Below are 22,204 nucleotides of genomic sequence, written 5' to 3'. Positions count from 1 at the left end.
GGGGGGCGTCGCGGGTCAGCCCGCCGGGGCCCCTCTCCTTTTTTTTTTTTTTCTTTTTTTTTTTTTTGGCGCCGCTGCCCCTCGGGGTCGCGCCCCCGGGCCGCTGCGGCCGCCCCGGCGTGGGGTCGGGCGGCCGGAGGCAGGTGGGCGGGCCAGGTGCGCGGGGGGCAGCTGGGAGCCTCCGGGACGCGGCCCCGCGCAGCTGCGGGCACCCTGCCCCGGGCCCCGGGCCCCCGAGCGGCGGGGCTCCCCGCAGAAGTCGGGGAAGCCAGGCGGGACGGACGGACGGACGGACGGGAGGGCAGGGCCGGGCCGGGCAGGGCAGGGCGGCGCAGCCGGGAGGGGGACCCGAGCGGAACCAGCCCGCCTGCGGGGAGCCCCGGGGCACGCATGCCGGGGGGACGTTGCCGGGCCAGTGTTTGGGGTTTCGTGGCTTACGGTTATTTTAGGACGAAATGATTTAAAAAAAAAAAAAAAAAAAAGTTACTTGGGAGAGAGAGAGGGAACTGCTTTGAGGGGTCATGAGTTCTTCCTCGGGTCTGCAGGAAATGGGTAAATCTCTCACATCACGCCCCCGCCCCCACCCCTGAATCTGGGCCCACTGGGCCTTTTTGGAATAACAAGTTCAAAACTCTGCAGCGCCGAGAGCCGGTGCCTGTGTGTCGGAGGAGTTTCAGGTGTCAGGCTCCGTGTCGGCGGGGGAAGAATGGGAGGACGCCCGAGCGAGCCCTCGGGGTGCTCCGGCCCCCCCTCCCCCCTCCCCCCCGCCTTTTTCTGCAATCAGCCCTGGAGCCCATCAAAGTGGAGTTGGGTTAGAGCTGCCAGGGTTAAGTAATCACGTTGACCCGGCGCCACCCGCCAATCAGGAGCCTCCCTGAGTGTAACTCCGACGCCTGCGACCAGCCCAGGTCTCCGCCGGTGGTGAATACCCTGTGGGTTCTGCTGGATCTTCTTTTTCTTTCTTTCTTTTTTTTCCCCTCCTCCCCTCTTTAATTTTCCGCTATTATATTGCACTTCACCCAACGTCCCAATGGATGATCCAGTGAAACTGCTCCCCCACGAAGTCACTTTTCAAATGATCAGGTGCTAGCTCTGACCTGCCTTTTTTTTGGTGGGGGGGGGGGGGGTTGGCTCCATCTTTGGAAGTTGTTTGGACATTTCAGATGCGATAGCTTCAGATTGATAAGGGTTATTATTATTATTATTATTATTTTTTTTTGAGCGTGAAGTCCCGGCTTAAATAAACAGTATAGCGAGTGGGTAATGGGTTTTAAAGTGTAAATCTGATCCAAGATAACTTGCGGTTTGTGAAAGGTTGCAGAGTTGTGGCAGCTGGGGAAATGTCCAAAGGAGTCTTCTGTGAAGGGTAGGAGAACAGCCAGGGCACCTGGTGACTTCCACGTGAACTGGCAAGGCCCAGCTTAAGCAAACTTGCTCCTTTCTTTCTTTCTTTTTTTTTTTTTTTTTAAAGATTTATTTATTTATTCATGAGAGAGGCAGAGACACAGGCAGAGGGAGAAGCAGGCCCCATGCAGGGAGCCGGACGTGGGACTCGATCCCAGGACTCCAGGATCAGGCCCTGAGCCAAGGCAGGTGCTCAACCACTGAGCCACACAGGGATCCCCAGACTTGCTCCTTTCTTGAGCGTTTCTGACACGTGGGAGCTGCTTCTGTTGATTATGGATCTTTGGTTGTCATTTTCACAAAGTTGTGTCAACAGAAAACCCTCACTTGAAAATTGAGTGGTTGTGGCACGTACCCAGGGTACCAAAGAGTTTCGATACAAGAAGTGAAGGAGGATTATTCAGTTTGGGATCTTGTTGGTTCTTTCTGTGCAGCAGTTTTTGTACTTGACTCTGCTCTGACACCCTTTTGAGGTCTTGTTCCTATTGGCTGTTGCTGACATATTATCTGTATACAATCCCGAAATGGGCTGCTTGACTGTTAGAACTTCAAACATCATTTCCTGCGACATATAAATAATTTTTTTCAACCTTCCTTCTCTCTTTTTAAAGGGAACTGTAGAATTGGGCAAATCAGCACTTACTCAGCATGTGCCCCTCCTGTAGACCTCATTGACCTTGGTAGCATCATGGAGGTCATGTGCTCATGGAGATAAACTGTTCTTGAACAGTTTCCACCAAGTGATAAAGACACAGGAGAGAGATTTGAGATACGTGTATCTTGGTTTTTTAAAATCGTTTTTATTGGGAATTTATTGTGCTCACTGCCAAAAATAAGTCATTGATTTCTTTTTGGAGAATACATACCTTTCTATTTTGCATTAAAAAAAATCAGTTCTTTTCTCAACCTTTCTAGTATTGCTTGTGTAGTCTACCACCAATATGGTTTTCTGGGTGACATTTTTAAAGCTTGGGAAATAGGGAGAAGGGCAGTAATGCTGGGATGAATTTGGCCTTGGAAAGCAGCTGTGCTCTAAGAAATTTGATATTTACAAGTATAAGATTACAAAACAAATTAAGTAGTGGTTAGTTCTATGAGAATTCTATATTTTACAAAAAGATTTCACTAAAAGTTGCCTTTAATTCCTTTTACATGGTACTTATCAAATAGGACTTGATTTATAAAAGATCATTTGGCATACGGCAACTTAGGAATAGGTTTCTGGCATAATGTAAGTTTTATCACTATGTTCCTTGACTTGTCCCTTTCTCAAAAGTGGGGACAAAATTAATATTTATGGGCTTCTTCAGTTCGAACTTGTGCTGCTTGTATGCTACTTGCTAATGTGTTAACTGAATGGAAAGCTTGTCATCTGTTTTGTGCTGTGCCATTTAAGGAATACATTGAAACCTAATTAAAATGCCAAAATGTTATGGTCAGGTTTGTGCGAAAGCCCATCCGAGGTAGTGGAGGTAGTGTAGTTACTACTGTATCAAAAGCACCTTGTTGTGAGATACTGTTACTAGGAAGGTGGTCCCCTAGCATAGGCCGACAAGTGGTTATACCCAGACTTCAGCAAAATCAAAATAAATAGATTTGGTCTGAAGTCCACATGCAGTGAAAACCATTACCTTGAATTTTTCTCTAGGTGCAAATTATTCCTCAGAATTAAAGGCTTGATTTTCCTAAGCTGTAATTCTCTTTGGGTCACTTGTGAAAAATTCTATTTTGATAAAAGAAGGACTATGTACTCTTTAAACTTTCCAGGGAGCTTTTTTTCTTTTTGTTTGTGCAGTTGGGTTTATTTGGAATCGCAGGAGATATTGAATGAAGTACTTGGGAGAGTTTTTATTCTGAAATCATCTTGCTTTGGCCATATAAAAACAAAAAAAGGAATGTGAGTTAATGAGTAGAACTTGTTTATGGGTTAGCTCAAACTTTATGTTGGGATAGAGGGTAAAGGAAGGAACTGGGCACAAACTTTATTATGGATAATTAAGCGAATTTACTCTGCCTTATGCTGTTCATGCCTGGCTTCATAAGAGTGACACTCCTCCCCAGTTTTAGAGAAGTCTTATTTTTGGAGATGGAATTTAAAGGTTAAGAGCTAAGCATACGGGTGTATAAGCTTTCAAAGCATCAGAGTATTTGACTGCTTTAATCATTTTTGTTTTGTTTGTGTGCATTAGAAAGCAAGAAATTATTTTCCTCCTGAATGTGAGTTGAGAGCCCAACTTTAGGATAAAGGGCACAGTTTTATTCCCCTTATAGCATAATTGAATATTATAAAAATTGAGGGAACAGCTTGAATGATGCCATTGATTTCTTAGTATAGGCTCTTAGATCTCTGTTGAACGAGTAAAAATGAAGATTGAAGATGTGATACTAAAAGAAATGTTTTCAATTTTTTTAAAAAAAATGTCAAGGTATTGTCTCAAAGGATTGCTAACTTTAGAGCATGGTGAGGTTAAAAAAAACCTCATTACTTGGATTTATCAGTAATGAGGGCATGTAATTTAAAAAAAAAAAAAAAAACTTTAAATACATGCAAAAAAAGTAAGTAGACTATAGTGGATTTAAAATATTTGTACCAAGGGGTGCCTGAGCCGCTCAGTCGGTTGAGCATCGGACTCTTGATTTTGACTCAGGTCATGATCTCGGGAAGATGGAGCCCAACTGCATGGGCCTGGGGCCTGCTTGAGATCCTCCCCCCCCCCCCCCCCGGCCCCCACCACTCTTAAAAATTCTAATTGGAATGGAAAGTTGATTTATGTTACCAGTTTCATTATTTAACTCAGTGTCACTTTAAAAATGTCATTCAATTATTCTCTTCCCAGTTTTCTTTTCCATAGAATGCATTAGTAGTGCAATGTACTTTATGTAAACTTGGGTTTTTAATATTTGCTAGACTTCTTAAGTATAAAATATTGCTTAATACTGATATGTATATGTAATCTACTATATGGGACTTTTAAAAGTTTGGACCTTATAATCTCAGAAATTTGGGCAAAAGTTTGAAAAATCAGGAAGGCCTACTGAGTTCAGAGTTACAGATGACCCTGTGAATTTTATTTTCCTCATTCTCCTTAAAGGATTGTCTTTCACTCTTGCTTGTTTATATATTTTCTAGATTCCAGCCATATACTTTTTAGTGTTGGATGATGGTACCTATACCATCAATAGAAAGTTTACTTATGAAAACTGCCCTCTGTAGTATCTTCTCCCAGCTGTTCCATCTGAGAGAGTGTTTGAAATTCACTTACTGAATGTGCTTTAATTACAAGTTATTGCTAAATAGAAAGGTTATTGCAATTTTCACAAACTAGAGGAAAATATAAATTTATCTTAAGATATTTTATAAACATTTTTATATTACTGCAGGAACAGTTAAATGCAGTATGTGTAATTTAGTATTTTTAACTATTGATGTTTTTTCTAACTCGATACATTATTTAAAGTCAGCATAGTAGGTGTGCAGTCTCATTTAAAAATATCCATCTATGGAATGTTTTTGAAGAAAACTTGGCCTTAAATGGGCAAAGGATGAAATACTTTCAAGTATGTTTTTTTATTTTTAAAAAAGCTTTTCTGTAAAATAAAGGCACTTTGTTCTTAATGACTATTTTTGAGTCCTCACACTTGGATGTTTGAAAGAAGTGGAGATGAGCAATTTATTAAACTCTTTTCATAAAATGCAATAATTTAATTGGAAAAAAAACTTAATTGGAGCATGTGATATTACTTAAATTTGCTATAATCAGAGAGTTGTCTTTATCCTAAACAAATTTAAAGAAGAATAGTTAGCTATTTTGGCAAATTTAGGTAGTGTAGCTGTGCCCAGAAATGATCAGTGTTGGACTAAGTTTACAATATCATATGGAAATGTTATTTCCCTTATAAAGACATTAATATTGTGTCTGTTTAAGGACTCTTTCTTAAATATGCCTATAAATAAAGATATTATATGTGTTGGTCAAATGATGTATTGAAGAATTTAATTTATATCCTATGCTTCTCTTCCCTCTTCCTCCTTTTAATAATTGTCAATAGTTGGCTTTTAGCCGCATACTATGGAGGGAACTTTTAATGCTTGAAAGAGTAGCCCAGGATAGTGGTGATTTTTTTCTAGTGTCTTATCCAATGGAGAAAAGTGAGATTGTTCTGTAATATTTAATATATGTTAAGTACTGTTTTGAAAATTTGTTTCAAATCGGGCTACGATTTAAAAAGGGGAAAATACTTTAAAAATTCTTGAGATTATTTAAGTGGTTATATACCCCTTCCCATTCTTCCCTGAATATTACTGCAAGGAATGGAGAGGATAAAGATAAAGAGAAGCATTGTAGGGGTTAGATTAGTTGTATAAAGGGAATATACTTGTTTGTTAAGTTAATCGTTGTATACCTTTTCTTCAGATTGTAACCTTGCTTTTTTTATTAGCACTTCTGACTGTGAAGACTCAAGAATAGCGAACTGCCAGGAGAAGCATATGGAAATCTTTAATCAGTTTACATATTATTGCTGATGGCTGAGGAAGATAAACGGTTCTACACTGATGATCATTTTCAGTGATCACATGTAGAGCTCCACATTTTATAAGGTGGGAGAACACATGCTCACGTAATAAGTGGGAAAGGATTTTTAGATTCAAAGTCATTGTTAAGAAAATTCAAGATTGCCAATCTTGAAAAAAATTACATCAATTACAATCATATATCCTATATTTTCCAACACTCTATTTTGAATATCATATGGCCATAAATATACTAGTTAGTATGCGTCCAACCATAAATCCTAACTTTTAGGTTAGATAGTGTGGTCACTTAAATTATAGTTTAACTGAAGGACGAACAGGGTGGTAATTAATCTTTATCTTCTTTTTTCTGTATTATAATAGTTTGTCATTGATTTTTTTTAAAGTCTAGTACTATTCCCTTAGTTTTGTGTATGCTTAGTTCCATAATTGAAGAGAAATTACAAGAATGAATCCTTGAGAAGTTAAAATCACTTTGGGAAAGGTATGAAGTAAATAGAACATAATTCTAGGGGCACCTGGGTGGCTCAGCTGGTTGAGCATCCGACTTGATTTTGGCTTAGGTAATGATCTCAGGGTTGTGGTGAGGTGGAGCCCCACTTTGGGTCCCATGCTCAGCAGGGAATCTGCTTGAGATTCTTTCGTTCCTCTGCCCCTCCACCCCTACATGCATGCGCAGTCTCTCAGATAAGTCTTTTTTTAAAAACAAAAAACAAAAAAACATAATTCTATAGATATATTAATTTTTCATTCTAAAGCAGTGATTTTTATTCTCTGTAAAAGGTTTTGGAGGAAGTCAAGCCAGGTTCATTCTAATTTCAACCAGTGCAGTCTTACTTTGATCAGTTTTAAGTATGGAAGTTTACATAAGGTTTCTTTTGAGAGCAGAGTTCTGTTGTTTAAAATAAAAGTGTGATAACCACTATTAGCATATTTGATCTTATCACTATTCTGCTTAAATCCTTAGAGTGGTTGGGTCCTTTTATTATGATTTTTCTTTATCTAAATCTTTTCTTTATCTACTGCCTCCTTCATTCTTTCTCTCTTAATCACTCTTTCTCTTGCTTTCCATGTAAACCCTACATTTTAGTCCTACTTAAATTGCTTGATATTCCCTGAGAGGAAAATGTTCTTGTATATCTCCATGCCTTAGCACAGGGAGCTGCCATCATTCTTGCCATGCTAGGCAGAGCTCTGCTCCCTTGGAACCTTGGTCACAGCTCCATAAAAGCATTTATTTCATTGTTTTGTAACTGTGGCCTCCCTTGTGAACAGAGACCATCTAATTTTATCTTTGTATCCGTACTACTTGATGTTCATTAGGTATTCAAATGTCTGTTGAATAATTACATTTAGAATTTGAGAAGTAGTAGAATTACTTTAATGCACACTCATGTGAATAAAACATCACAGATCTAGTCTGTGCAAAGTATTTTTAGTGACATAGTGTCAGGCTAAGTATGTCAGAGGCACCCAGTCGCACTTACCGTGAAGTAAAATAAAGCCAAAAGATACATAGAAAAGATGAGATTAAGTCCTAGTGTCTTAAATGAAATGTTGAATTGGATTCAGTTATCTATCTAATCCTAAAAGTTGGTTGTGAAAGCTTTTAAACAATAATTTTATACAGTCTTGATTGCCCGTGAAAAAAAATGTCTTTGTATATGACTAAAGTGAATAGACTCGAAAAGACCTTCATATGTCAAAGTACATAATACACACACACACACACACATATATATATTTATATTTTAAGATTTTATTTATTCACGAGAGGCCCAGAGAGAGAGAGGCAGAAACACAGGCAAAAGGAGAAGCAGGCTCCACGCAGGGAGCCCGACGTGGAACTCGATCCCTGGTCTCCAGGATCATGCCCTGGGCTGAAGGCGGCGCTAAACTACTGAGCCACTGGGCTGCCCAAAGTACATAATATATTGATATGCACTCAGGTTAAAAAATGGGCCCTGGAGCTGCCCTGCCTAAATTCATATCCCTTTCCTGTCTGTCGATATTGTGTAATCTACAAGTTACTTAACCACTCTGTGCCTCCTTTTTCTTATCTGTAAAGTGAGGGTATTGATAATACTGCTTTATAGGGCTGTGATGAAGTGTATACGTGAGTTCATGTATGCTGAGCTCTTAAGAGAATGCCCACCACACGGAAAACACTCAGTAAATGTTAGCTCTACTTAATTTCTAGTGGCTTCTTATTTAAACAAATGAATGTTTATTGTGCATCATTTAAAAATAATTGCTTTAACACTTGAGTATCTAATTGAAAAGAAACTTAACAGTTTTAGTTAGCCTTATTTTAACCTAGCAACTGTTTTAACTCCTTTCTGACTCATTCTCTGGTCTCCCTGTGGAGTATAGACTGTTTCTGTCAGATGGATGGACGTGGGAGATTTTAAATGATGTCCTCCTGGTTTCTGCAGCAGACTGTTGTGTTCCTACCACCTGAGCACAAGAGAGTAGTGCCCACAAGAGAAGAGGGAGAGAAATAACAAGTTTAAGAATCCAGTGACAAGAGTTTAAACAAGCCTTAACCTGTACCAAATAAGTCCTGCTGAAGTTTCATACTCCTTTAGTAGAGGATATGTGTTCAACTTTTTTCCTTTTTTTTTTACATTTTCCTTTATTATTCTGGCTTGGAATAACAGATTTTTTTTTAGAAATCTGAATTTACATTTATTCCAGAAAGGTAAATACACACTTACTGTAATTAATCAGTGAACCTTTTTTTTTTTTTAAGATTTTATTTATTTGTTCATGAGAGACACGGAGAGAGAGGCAGAGACATAGGCAGAGGGAGAAGCGGGCTCCTTGCAGGGAGCCCGATGTAGGACTTGATCCCCAGACGGGGATCATGCCCTACCTAAGCCAAAGGCAGACGCTCAAATGCTGAGCCACCCAGGTGCCCCTGAACCTGTTTCTGAAGGTCATTTTTTACATTTTTGTCCCTGCAGTGAGGGAAATCAGTAGGGTGTCAGTACTATGCTCTGTGAAAATCCTATGTACTGTGAAACCTTGTTAAATATGCCCATTTCGGTGCAAAGAAAATGTTAAGGGGAGAAGAAACTTGTATTCCAAGATACTACTTTGTAAAGAGTGGTTATTCTTTTAACAAATAATAGCCAGCTTGTCCTTACAGCCTCCTTTGGCTTTCTCTCTTCCATGTCACAAGATATAATGGTTAACTTTTAAAAACTGTTTCATTAAAGGAAGGAATTTAACAAGCCCAATTTTGAGTATTCACTGTGCTAACTGCAGGTGATTTGCAGATGAGGAGCTATGGTGTAAAGACAAGTCAGACATTCCTCTTAATATGCTGCTTTCTGACCTGCTAGTGAGACCAAAGGGTGAGGGGAAAGCTTGGGAATGAAGGCTGGAAGAAGCCTGGAAAAGTGCTGGATTTTGAAGAGAGTGAGGAAACCGCGTACGACAAGCACCAGGGACCATTTTTAGAATGCCAGTGGTGTGTGCAGTGTGACAGTCTGCATGAGAAATTTGAATGTTGATACAAATTGATCAATACACTTAGTATCATCTTATAATAATCAGGACACCAGTTCAATAGAAGCAAATTTTTGCTTAAGTACCATTGTAGGAACCTTTAAAATATTTTTTGCACCTCCCTGAAAATTATAGGAGGTAGGTCATGCTAAGAAAAACAACTTCTAGAATAAATACAATTTTGACTAAGCCTGTTTCCTCTGTACAAACCAGGACACTGTGTTCATGTTTAATGTTATCTGGCCTTGAAATTTCATTTCCCTCCAACAGCATGCCTTTCTGTGTTTGTTAGGCTGACAACTTCTTGTTTTACTTCTTACCTCAGTTCTTGTTCCTCGTTGTTACTATTAGGATTAATGTTATTATTATTTTATCAGAAAAGAGAAATACTCTTGGGCATTTTCAAATGCCTCAAAAATGCTTGGTTATGTAGAGGAGTGAGCTAGGTTTGTACGGCTTTTCCCAGTTCTGTCTTCTCAATAGCATCTCTCCCATGGTGTCCTCTGCCCTTCCTTGTTTTAGAAGCTTTCTAATTGTTGGAAGGAACTTCTCATTGATCTCAGTTTCCCATCTAACTTTCACTTACTGGTCCTTGGTGTTCTAGGACTATGTATATGAAACTACACTTCTTACACACAATAACTCCTCAAGTAATTGAAATCGACTGTTTAATCCTATTTGAATTACTTTTTACCACAATAAGGGGAAACAAACCCTAATTCTCAAAAGATACGCACATGACATGGTTTATAGACCTTTCTCCATCCACATCACTAACTCATGACAAAGTCTGTTCGTCAGTATACCTCTTCAAATACGGTGGCCAGAACTGAACCAACTGCTTCAGATATGGTCTGACCATGGCTAAATACAATGAAGCTATTATCTGGATACTGTGCTTCTGTTAATGCAGCCTGAAATTTGCATTACATTTTTTGGCAGCTACATTACCCTTTGATCGTATTGAGCTTCTGGTCAACTAAAACCTTGTCTCCTTCTCACGTGGGCTGCTTCAGGTCTAATCTTTCTCATTCTTTATTTGCCACTGGGATCTTTGAAAGTAAATGCAGGATATGAGGTCTTGGCATTACCATGAAAGTTTAAATGAGTTTTATCTTTTACAGATTTCCTCCCATTTGACTATCTGGAGATTTAAGCTAACATTTGTATAAAACAGCACAGTTTTCATGGTGCTTTCACATATATTTTAATTTAATCTTCACCACAGCCACCCAAGAATCAGAAGAGAGAATGACTCTCTGCTAAATCAGGAATTGGCAGATGTGGGACTACGTCACTGGTTTTTTGATAACAGATCCCATGCTCATCTTATCACTGCTCACTTAGTAAGCATTAAACATGCCCTTTAATATGTGGCCAGCGCTCTGTGGTGCTGGTGAGGGAGACAGAATACAGTCTCTGCCCTGTGGTATTTGTGGCCTGGCACATAAATAATTACTGCCAATTACTGAGCATTTTGTATTGGTAAGGCACTGTGGTGGATTGCTTTTATTCAAAGAATCTGTTGCCTTTCTTTACGAGGGTCCTCTGTAGGAGGATTGTATTTCCTGCTATGTTGACATCAGGTTTGGACACTTGGCTTTCCTTGACCAATAAAATGTGAGAGGAAGTGACCTGTTCCTTGTTTGAGCAGATGTTTTAAATTCCATCTTGTGGTTTTGCCAGTGACTCTTTTCCCTCTGTCATGGAACCAGCATGCCTTAGCTAGAGCTGGTCTCAGAATGGTGGGACTTTCAGAATGGGTCCCGGAATGATGGGGCACAGCTGAAGCTGATCCGTGACAGACGTTATTAACATAAGTGAGAAATAAACCCTTGTATTGTAGGCACCATGATTTTGGTTGGAGTCATTTGTTACACTGCAACATAATACATCCCAAACACAGTGTGATGCTGATACCATTCGAGGTACTAAACGAAGACACGTAAGAAGATGTAGGTCATGTCCACAAGGAGAGTGCAGTTTCTGTGAATGCCTTCAGTGTCCATGGGTTATTGATAGTTGAGGGAAAGGAGACTACATGGATGGAAAGGTCTTTGAATTTGGGGCTCTTTGCTGACCTTCACCTCACCCCTAGACTGAACCAGCCAATGTGTTGTAAATCCTTTGGGTCTTTGACCCAGCGTCTCACTGTTACCTATCATCCAAAATTTGATCAGCATGGCTTTCTAAATCCTCATTCAAATAACTTTTTGTTTTAAAAAAAGTGTTTAAGAAGATGGGCTTCTACAGAAAGTCAGCAGAAACGTCCTTCATAAATCTGTTAATCAGCATTCATTCACTAGGTAACCTAAGAATCTGTCTTAGTTGAACTGTCTCACCAACATATCCAGAAAAATACCAGGTCCTAGGCCCATATCAGTTAATGTTTATGAACGTTCAGATTTCCCATTACCACAGCTGTGTGTACATCTCATTTTGCATGGGGATATTAGAGACAAAGCCCAGGTGAGGATTCTGAGAGGAATTTCCTCCCCCTGAGAAGCTAAGGAATACATACCTAGGGTTCAGGTAAGCACTTGAAACCTTTGAAATAATTACATGTAAAATTGTATGTGGATATACATCATTGTGGGGTGTAGCTTTCATCACATTCACAGAGGGAATCATGATTCCCCTGGAAGGTTACAAACCCTGTTGTGGAGTGAGAATGGAAGTCAAATCAAGGATCTGGAGAGCGCTGGTATATAAGGGATAGGTGGGTTAAGAACCCAGAAGGAAATCCAAGAAGGAATAATTGGAAAAGGCTGAGGACCAGGAGCAACTATAATGTTAACAGAAGTCAGCTTCTTATTTATCATATTAAAAAAAATCCGTTCTAGAATTTTGCATGAATTCTACATCCATCCTCATGGTATTTCTTTATGATTCTTTAGAAGTTACCAAACTTGGAGATATATTTAATGTCTTAGGATATGATTTTTCTTGATCTATAAATACGAATTTAAAGCAATTCCTTCTTCTTTTTCTGTCTCCTTTTTATTTTGGGCTTCAATTACTTTCTTCTTTTTTTTTTTTCCCCTTAATCCTTTTTTACCCTTCCCAGATTAAAGATCATTCTTGTTTAAAAAGATTGACTCAAGATGGGAATGAAACAGTCTTTTAGGTTATCTGTAGACAATTGATCCCAAGTAAGAAAGTCAGCTTTTGTTATTCTTTAAGTCTTTAAAATTATCCTTAACACTTCTAACAAATTTATATCTTTTTAAAACAACTTTATTGAGATATAAATGTTACACAGTAAATCGCACATGTTCAAAGTGTACAGTCTAATAAGCTTTGACATGTATGTATGTATGTCCATAAAACCATCACCACAGTCAAGATCCTGAACATATCCATCACCCCCAGAAGTCTTGGTAATGCCTCTCATTATTCCCCAGGCAACCACTATTTGTTTTCCTTTACTTACATTAGTTGGCATGTCTTAGAATAAAGTTCATACTCTTTTTGGGTCTAGCTTCTTTCCGCAGCGTGATTATTTTGAGATTTATCCATATTGTAGCATGTATTGGTAGTTTGCTTATTCCTTTTTTATTGCTAAATAGAATTCCGTTGTTTGGATATTATAGTTTGTCCATTTGCCTCTTGATCAACGATTGGGTTATTTCTAATTTTTTATTTTTACAAATAGAACTGCCATGAACATCTATGTACATGTCTTTTGATGAATGTATACCCACATTTCTCTTGGGTAAATACTGAAGAGTGTAGTGGATGAACCAATCATATTGTAGGTGTAGGGGTGTGTGTGTATGTAGAGTGAGAGATTTTAAGAAATTGACTCACACGATTGTGGGAGCTAACAAGTCTGAAATCCACAGGCCAGGCCAGCAGACTGGAACCTTAGGCAAGAGAGTTAATGTTGCAGTCCTGAGTCCAAAGTGGACAAAGTAGGACAGCAGTCTGGAAACTTAGGATTACTGTTCCTGTTTTGAGACAATTCCTTCTTCCCCATGAAACCTGGGGTTATTTTGTTTTGAAAGCCTTCAACTGATTGGATGTGGCCCAGGCACATTATGGAGGGTACTCTCCTCTACTTAATGTCAGCTGATTGAAAATGTCAATCATGCCTACATAATACTTCCACAGCAACATCTAGGCTAATGTTTGACCAAAGAGCTGGGCACAAAACCTAACCAAGTTAACACATAAAATTTAATCACCACAGTTCCTAAGTATGTCCTATTTTTTTAATGTTATTATAGAGGATATATGCTGTTAAAGTTGAAGTTTCTAATTGTTGCTCATTCACTAGTTTATTTTTGTTTAACTATAGTCTTCACAATTCTTTTTTTTTTTTTTTTTTTTTTTTTAGTCTTCACAATTCTTAAACAGATGAATGGCAGTGTTTTCATTTTAGGTTAGAATTACTTTCATCTTTTTAGACATGTCCATTTAAAAGTATGCATTATTTGAAGTGGGTTCCATGCCCAGCATGAAGCCCAGTGTGGGGCTTGAACTCAGGACCCTGAGATCAAGACCTGAGCTGAGATCAAGGGTCAGATGCTTCACTGACTGAGCTGCCCAGGAACCCTGAAAATATGAGTGATTTTAGACACTTCCTAATGTCATTACTTCACACTTTTCTTATTTATTGGAGTCATCTGACAGAAATGACGATTTCATTTTAAGAATCTTACCTCGTTTGAGTCATCTTTCTTTTTTGTATTATAGGATTAAACATTCTTAAGTATTTCAGAGATTAAAGATGTAGATGGATTTAAGAGTCTAGAACCTAGTTAATCAGCAGAGTGGAGGTGCTGATACCTTTTAAAAAGGAAAGAAAGTTTGGGAGAAAAGACACAAGTTGATGTTTTAGACATCATCTATATGCCATCCTTTCTGTGATCGAGTCATTTAACTTTTTTTGACTTTAGTTTCTCATCTAAAATGAAGGGCTGGGCAGCTCCAGTGGCTCAGTGGTTTGGCGCTGCCTTCGGCCCAGGGCGTGATCCCGGAGACCCGGGATCGGGTCCCGCGTCAGGCTCCCTGCATGGAGCCTGCTTCTCCCTCTTCCTGTGTCTCTGCCTCTCTCTCTGCATCTCTCTGTGTCTCTCATGGATAAATAAATAAAATCTTTAAAAGTAAAATAAAATAAAATGGAGGGCTATCCATTTCATGGAGTCATCATGAAGTTAAATGAGATGCTTTGTATAAAGAGCCTGTGATAGTCCTTTTTAACAGAACAGCTTTCATTACTATATTATTTTATTCAACAAATGTTTCACACTATTAGCATTTCTTTATGAATTTAGAATAATTTTGTCACTTTCTCAAAAAAAAAAAATACTGTTCCAAGCTCTAGAATTATAGGAGTAAAAAAGATAAGGTTCGTGCTCTTTGAAAGCTTCAATCCTGGCAGGTTATGACAGGAGAGGCAGGCCTGTAAACAAGTAAAGGAATAAACAAACCAAATAATTTCAGGTTGTGATAAGAGCCATGAAGAAAATCAAAGAGATGTGACACAGAATTACTGGGGCGGGGAGCCCTCTTTGAGGGAGGGATGTTTCAGTAGAGACTCCAGAAGGATTTGAAGGAACCAGGTTGTGTGATCTACACAGAAGCATATCTCACAGAGAGAAGAGCGAGTGCACAGCCTCTAAAGTGGGAGAGAGTTGGCACATTGGAGATGCTGCCAGAGAACAGGAGAGAGTCAGGGCAGTGTGTGTAGCGTCTTACAGGCCACAGTTAAGGAGATTGGATTTTATTCTAAGTACAGTGGGAGGCCATTGGAGGGTTTTAAGCAAGAAAATGGCATGTGTGTTGGATGGAAATGTTCCATGGACCTTTGGAAATACGAACCTAGCTGAGCCAGCTATATACGTTAGCGTGACTTGGATTTCTGGTTGCACAAGAAACATTAAGCTGCTTATTCTTCCTGATATAAAAATCATAACCAGATTCTATCAAAGCCATGTCTGGGTTATCTAAAGCAAAAGCTATTTAAATCTTTTAAATCTTACAAAGATTTCTTAGGCACCTGTATGTATTTTCAAAAATAGCGTTTCGTGAATTTTTTTTCTTTTATAAGTACATGTGGCAGTTGACTAGCAGCTATAAAGAGCACAACTTTGGTCCCAGGTATGAGTGTAATTGGCCACAGGGACACATTTGGTAAATATTAACAGATCTTTATATATGATTTCAACATAGAATCATGGAATTATCGAGCTGAACGGACCTTAAGAATTATTTGGTCTTGAGTCCTTTCATAGAGGAGGCAATTTAGATCCAGAGGGGTTAAATGGGTCATACTATGTAAACATATAAAATAAAATGAGCGTGGTTTTTTTATTATCTCTCAGCTGCAGGATGAGAAATTCTTGAGGCAAAATGTGGAACCAGGGAAAAGACTGAGACATCAGTTTGCTTTACATTTGTTGCCATCTTTTCTGTTGCTCATTTGTTTTACACCTGTGCTATTTACACTTACCCTTGGACTGAGGAAATTGAGATGAATCAGACAGGCCCTCTCTTAGTATGGAAACAGACAAGTAAACAAATGGTTGCCATATACATTAAATGCTACTATAAGACAAGCTGAGTGTGTTGTGGGTATAAGTGATGGGTGTGCCTGTTGAATGATTTACAAGTTCACAGTCTGTTTACCTGCAGGATTGAGTACCTGGCCCCTTTTGTAGTATACACTATGTTGCCTCCACCATTTGGCCTTTCCTGTGCTTTTTTGCCTCATAGCTGTAGCCCTGGGCCAATTTGAAGGTGATGTGTTAGGCGCTATCTGACCATTAAGACTTGTCGTGACAGCTCTGCTTCTGCCACTTGAGAGCACTGAGGCCTCAGTATATACCCATGGCCAATGATAAACCACCGTGACAGCAGCATGTCTTATTTTAAATAGAAACCCATTTAGAGATTAATTTAAGAGTACTTGATCTTGTATTTCTCCTTTCAAGTGATGCAGATTTTATTAATTCTTAATTTTGAAAAATCCTTAAAGGAAATAGAAACATCAATTTTTGTTTGTTTGTTTCTTTTGACTCAGTTACCTTTTTACTATATTTTTGGGGATGTGTGGCCATTCCTAAGAGAACTAGCATGTGAAGTTCATTGTTGATGTTGTAACTTATTCTGAACCTTATAATAAAGCTTCCAAAATGCATTGAGAGAACAGGTAGATAAAATAGCACTGGCGCAATTTAAAAGAGAAATAGTAGTTTCCTCTTAAGCCTTTCTCTTTCAAGAGCTTATAATTTTCTATATAACCCAAACACTGTCCCGTGGGTAGGGATATTTTATTCTTGTCCTTGATTCTGTATTATAAACTTTGATTAAAAAGGGAAGATACCTTTTATCTGCTACAGGAAGAATGTGCATATTTGCAGGGATTTGTTTGTTTGTTTGGTAGTAAGATGGAGTTCCATACCCCTGAGACTGCTGTAGTTTGAAGAATAATATTAGTATCTTTTATCTGTGAGAAATATCTGTGACATTGTGTGTGTGTGTAAAATCAAAACCTGCAAATATACCATACATGGTCAAGAATATTGGATCAATTCCTGATGACTATATTTTCACAGAATGTTAGAAAACAACCAGTTTTGACAGTGATCAGGCATTCTCTATCTCTTGGGTCATATGAGGATAGAATTATCTATCCTGTAATCTCCTGGACCTTATGAGCAAGAGAGGTAGAACTTTAGACATATGAACAAAAAAATTGGACTCAAGTTAGCAGTCTAAAAATGATAAAACTGACTTGTGTGAATAACTCTTCTCCCCACCCCTTTATTTTGTGTAGATTGAGGAACTGAACTATAGAGGTATTTTCTGTGAAAGGTGAACAAGCTACCTATCGTGAATGATTTTAGCTTGTGTAGAAAACATCTCCAGCTGTACTAAATATAAAACTGTCATCTCTCCGAAGGTGTCTGCAATTATTACTCATCTTTCTCGGTTGACAGAGGAGGCATGTGGCATGAGTGAGAATGGGCTCTGGAGCCAGGCTGCAGGGTTCAGAGTCCTGTCCATCAGCTGCTCTGTGCTTCTGGGCAGACTGCTTTCTGTCTCATACTCCTCATTGACAAAACAGAATAATACCAGTACCTACCTAACAGGGCCATTAGGAGGATTAGATGAGTTAATGCAGGTGACATACTAAGAACACTGCCACAGACACAGCAAGCACCAGATGCATGTTAACAGTACTTACTGTTGATGCACGACTATCATATGTTTAAGTGGTTGTTTTTATTGGTGAAGTTTTCATGGGGAATTTGGCATTTGAACTAGGCCTTAATGGATAAACAGGATTCAAAAAAAGGAAAATATAAAGAATTGAACAGGGGAAAGCTGTGTGAACAAAATTGAAAGAGGAGGTAAATAATCGTTTTCTCTTCTTTTCTCCTTCCATTTATTGCGTATTAGCTCCGTGCCTGCTACCAAGCTCTGTGTTTGGTGAATGTTATGTTATCTCAATCAGGCCTCACAATAACCCTACAGGATAGATGTTTTCAATTCTCATTTTACAGATGGGAAAGTAGCCACAGAAAATTAAAGGCATTTTCCCAGAGTCAGAAAGTTAAATGTTGGCCTAGTTCTGTCTGATTGTAAAGCTCTCACGTTCTTAATTATTATCCAGTACTGCCTTCCTAAGAGTAGACTATCAGAAGAGGATTCAAAAAAAAATTTTTAAGGGTGAAGGCTCTGTGGGTGGAGTTCTGAACATTAACAGAATTATGGTATTAGGGATGCATGTGATCATTTTCTCACAGTGAGAGACTCTGGATACTGGGTATGCTGGTCCTTTCAAAAGATTAAGAGAAGTGTGTGTGCCAGTGCTTGCTGAGTACATTTCTCCTAGCATTCTAGCTGTATGAAAGTACTTGTTTTTTTCTGAACTAGGAATGACAGTATTTTGGTTGCCAAAGTTTTTATTTTTCTTATTATAAATTATGCAAATTTCCACAGTGACATCCTGATTGACACCTTCCCTTCTTTTCACACACATTTCTTACCTGCTGTTTGAGTACCCCTTTTCAATTCCTTACATCAGAGAGGTGTCTCCAACTTTGCTTGCCAGTCTTGAGCATGTATGGTTTCCTGTGTGGGGAGTTTGTTGGGAATATAATTTGGATGATCTTAATTCTATTACTGTTTATTCATTCCATCCTCAGGCTACTTTGTCACACTTTCTTTTGAAACTTTAAGGAAATTGTTAAGTCCATGCTCATACTTTTTCTCCTCAAATATCTCACTGGCTGTGACTTGAATTTTTAATTTTTCTGTCTCCCATGTACTGCCTCCTTCCACGAAATAACTGACAGTTGGTTTCCCCCTCTTTATTTTTAATGCCTTTTCTTTACTACCTAAAATTCCCCATCTCAAAAGATACAGCCAACAACTCAGGTGCTAGCCTTTATAAAACTAGAATAAAACATAAATGAACTAGAATCTTGGCAACTAGGATCTTTCCCTAGAATATATCCTTCCCTCTGCTTTTAAGAAAAAAGAACATTATATGGTAACAAATGTCAGAGATTTAGCCAGAGATTAAAAAATAAAAAACAAAACCCGTCAGGATTTATCAACAAACTGTTAACACCTGCTATACAGATGATAAACCATGAAGATTTCAGATTTCTACCTCTAAGTAAATTTTTTATCTGTGCTTTTTTAAATTTATTTTTATTTTATTTTTTTAAGGATTTTATTTATTTATTCATTAGAGACACACAGAGAGAGAGGCAGAGACACAGGCAGAGAGAAAAACCTGCTCCATGCAGGGAGCCCGATGTGGGACTCCATCCCGGGGCTCCAGGATCATGCCCCGGGCCAAAGGCAGGCGCTAAACCACTGAGCCACCCAGGGATCCCCTGTGCCTTTTTTTAAAAAAAATCTTTCTCCTCCTCATGAAGCAGGTCTTCGTGGTCTGACTGCTGCAACAGCCTTCCCATCAGTCCCTTAGCCTTACCATTTCCCCGTCTCCACCCTTCAGGTCTTCATCTCTGTCACTAGCAGTATGATCTTGAAACAGGGATCCAGTCTTGTTTTTTTGTCTTAAAAATGATCGTTTTTCTAAATTCCTTTCATCACCTCATCCAGCCTGTAGCTTCCTTTAGATGGTCATTTCTACCAGCTTCATTCACCACTCTGCTGCCACTCCTAGATCAGTGCCTGAAACAGCTATTCATTCCATAGATCCTTAGGTGTGACTGTAACAGATTACTAGTTGGTTGAGAAGTACTGGTGGCTGTTTTCCACCTTTGTAATGGCCAGGTGTAACCCGGCTCATCCAGGGTTCCACTAAGAGTAATTGGAGTGTGAGGTCTCTGCTTAATGATCCGTGATACGCTGAGTACAGGCAAGATGTATTGCACCCTGCAGATCTGCCTTAGCAGCCCGGTTGTGGGTGAGGGGCTCATGGAGCTGCTGGAGAATTTGTGTCCCCTTACCTGAAGAGCTGGCATAGCCAGAGGTGGTGCCAGTAGTCAGAAATGGGTGTGGGAACCACTAGAGACTAGTCAGGGCTTCCCAGCTCCCTGCAGAAGTCTCAAATCTGTCTTCCAATATGTTGGATACATTTGGTACACTTGTGGCTGATATGCCCACTTAATGACCTTCAACTTACCTACAGAGTGAGCAGTCTAACCGTGTAGGTTCATCTGCAAGTGATTTTTAATTTGCAGATGCACATTGATACGAACTTGATGTCAGAACATTCTAATTGCTTTGAAACCTGTTCACGTTTCACAGGAATTTTTGATACTACTTGCCAATGAAAAAGAAGATCTTTTGAGTCTTTAATGCAACTAATGCATTAGTCTTTCTAACTAATGCAACTATTTGAAAGGCTAAAAATTTTTTTGCATTTGAGCAGGTAAGTGTAAGTTTGGTTATTACTTAATTCACAGTAATTCTTAAAATGCTATTTAAGTTAACATTTTAGACAAGATTTTCTTAACTGAAAAGTAAAAACAAAGAATAGTGTTTCTAATATTATTGTCAGTATATCATCACTTGTCAATGGGTCCAGTTAGGCTGTTTGGTGCGAATGAAGTTAGTGGTTTGTTTTTGTTTATTTTGCCCGAATTATTAATTGCCATGTCAAGTAAAATTCTGTAGAAGTCTGTATTCACAAAAATGGTCACCCTCACAGTTGTCAGGTCTTTCAGATGCAGACTTTTGCTTTTGGGGGGGAAGGTTTTCAAGAAAGTATGGGTACAAACCTGTAAACACTGTTAATGTCATGTAGTGCTTTATTATTTCAGATATGCTTTTATATTCATATAACTTTATTTACTTAATATTCACAACCACTCAGGGTTATTTTTAATTCCTTTATAGGGTTTTGTTATTTTACAGATTAGGAAACTGATGGTGAGTAGTTGTGACTTACTCAAGGTCACAGAGCTAGTGTGTCAGTGGAAGTGTAAGGATTTGATTGAACAAATATGATCTCTTCAAGGAAACGATGTTAGCCGACTTTGTGAAAGATGAGTTAGTAGGAGAGTCATTTATACCTCTTGTCTTTAGAAGAGGATTCTTCTCTGAAGTATAGCATTAAGTAGATTTCCTACTTTTTTATAAAAGATTTTGAGAGAGCACGAAAGGTTGGTGGGTGGAGGCAGAGGGACAAGCAGACTCCCCAACTGAGCGGGGAGCCCAATCTGGGGCTCAGTCCCAGGACTCCCGGATCATGACTTGAGCTGACGACAGACATTTAACCGACTGAGCCACCTAGGTGCCCCAATTTCCTACTTTTGAAAGCAATATTTAAAATTAGATATAAATGGATAACTTCTGAAGGTTAAAATAACTTGTTTATATGTAATGTATATTTTGTCCATTTTTATAACTATTTGCAAATAAAAGTAGTAAGAAAGGTGACTCAAATACTTGAAAATACTTTTGTGGCAAAGATGAAAATCATTAAGTCAAAAATGGTAAACCTTTAGCCACTACATTGTGTTTTTTGTTTTTACGATTTATTTGAGAGAGGGGGAGAGAAAGCACGAGTTAGGGAAGGGACGGAGGGAGAGGGAGAGTGATTCTCAAGGAGACTCCTGCTGAACTGGAGCCCTCAATGCAGGGCTTGATTTCATGACCCTGAGATCAGGACCGGAGCTGAAACCAAGAGTGGGACACTTAACTGCTTGTCGCCCCACTATGTGTTTGATTATGAATAAAAGAACAAAACTAAAGAATATTTATGAAATACAGATTTTATGTTTTAAGTAAAGATGGTGTCTAAAATGTACTTTGTAATTGATTTTCTTATAACATAGTTATCCAACTTCTGTATGTTTAATTTTCAGCTGCCTTCAAGAATACATCCTAAACAGATATATGACATTTGACAGAATGACCTCATAACCCTGAAGAAAAGTTTCTATGTATTATGTATATGAGTTAAATATAGTAGCTCTGATAAAAGTGTCTGGTGATCAACCTCTAAAAAGATTAAATGGAGAACAGAGAGGGAAATTGAAGGAGAGAGTTGGTAATAACTGGTTCATTGCAACTTAATGTGCAGCATCCTAATTAGTCAAGTATCCTGTGCCTACCTAGGCATGAAATAACTTTTTTTCTAATTTAAATCTGTGAATTTTCAATTGTTGAACAGCTTGAATCGTCTTTGTTGTAAATAGTCACTGGATTTTTTTTTTTTTTTTAAGTATTTGTCTTCAGAAACAATGAAGGTCATCTTGTATCCATAGAGACCACGTGCACTTTCCTCATTTCTATATACTGTAATGGGTAAGAGTTATT

The sequence above is a fragment of the Canis lupus genome, chromosome 13, assembly GCF_003254725.2.
Source record: "Canis lupus dingo isolate Sandy chromosome 13, ASM325472v2, whole genome shotgun sequence".
NCBI lineage: Eukaryota > Metazoa > Chordata > Mammalia > Carnivora > Canidae > Canis > Canis lupus.
This window is presented reverse-complemented; position numbering follows the sequence as displayed.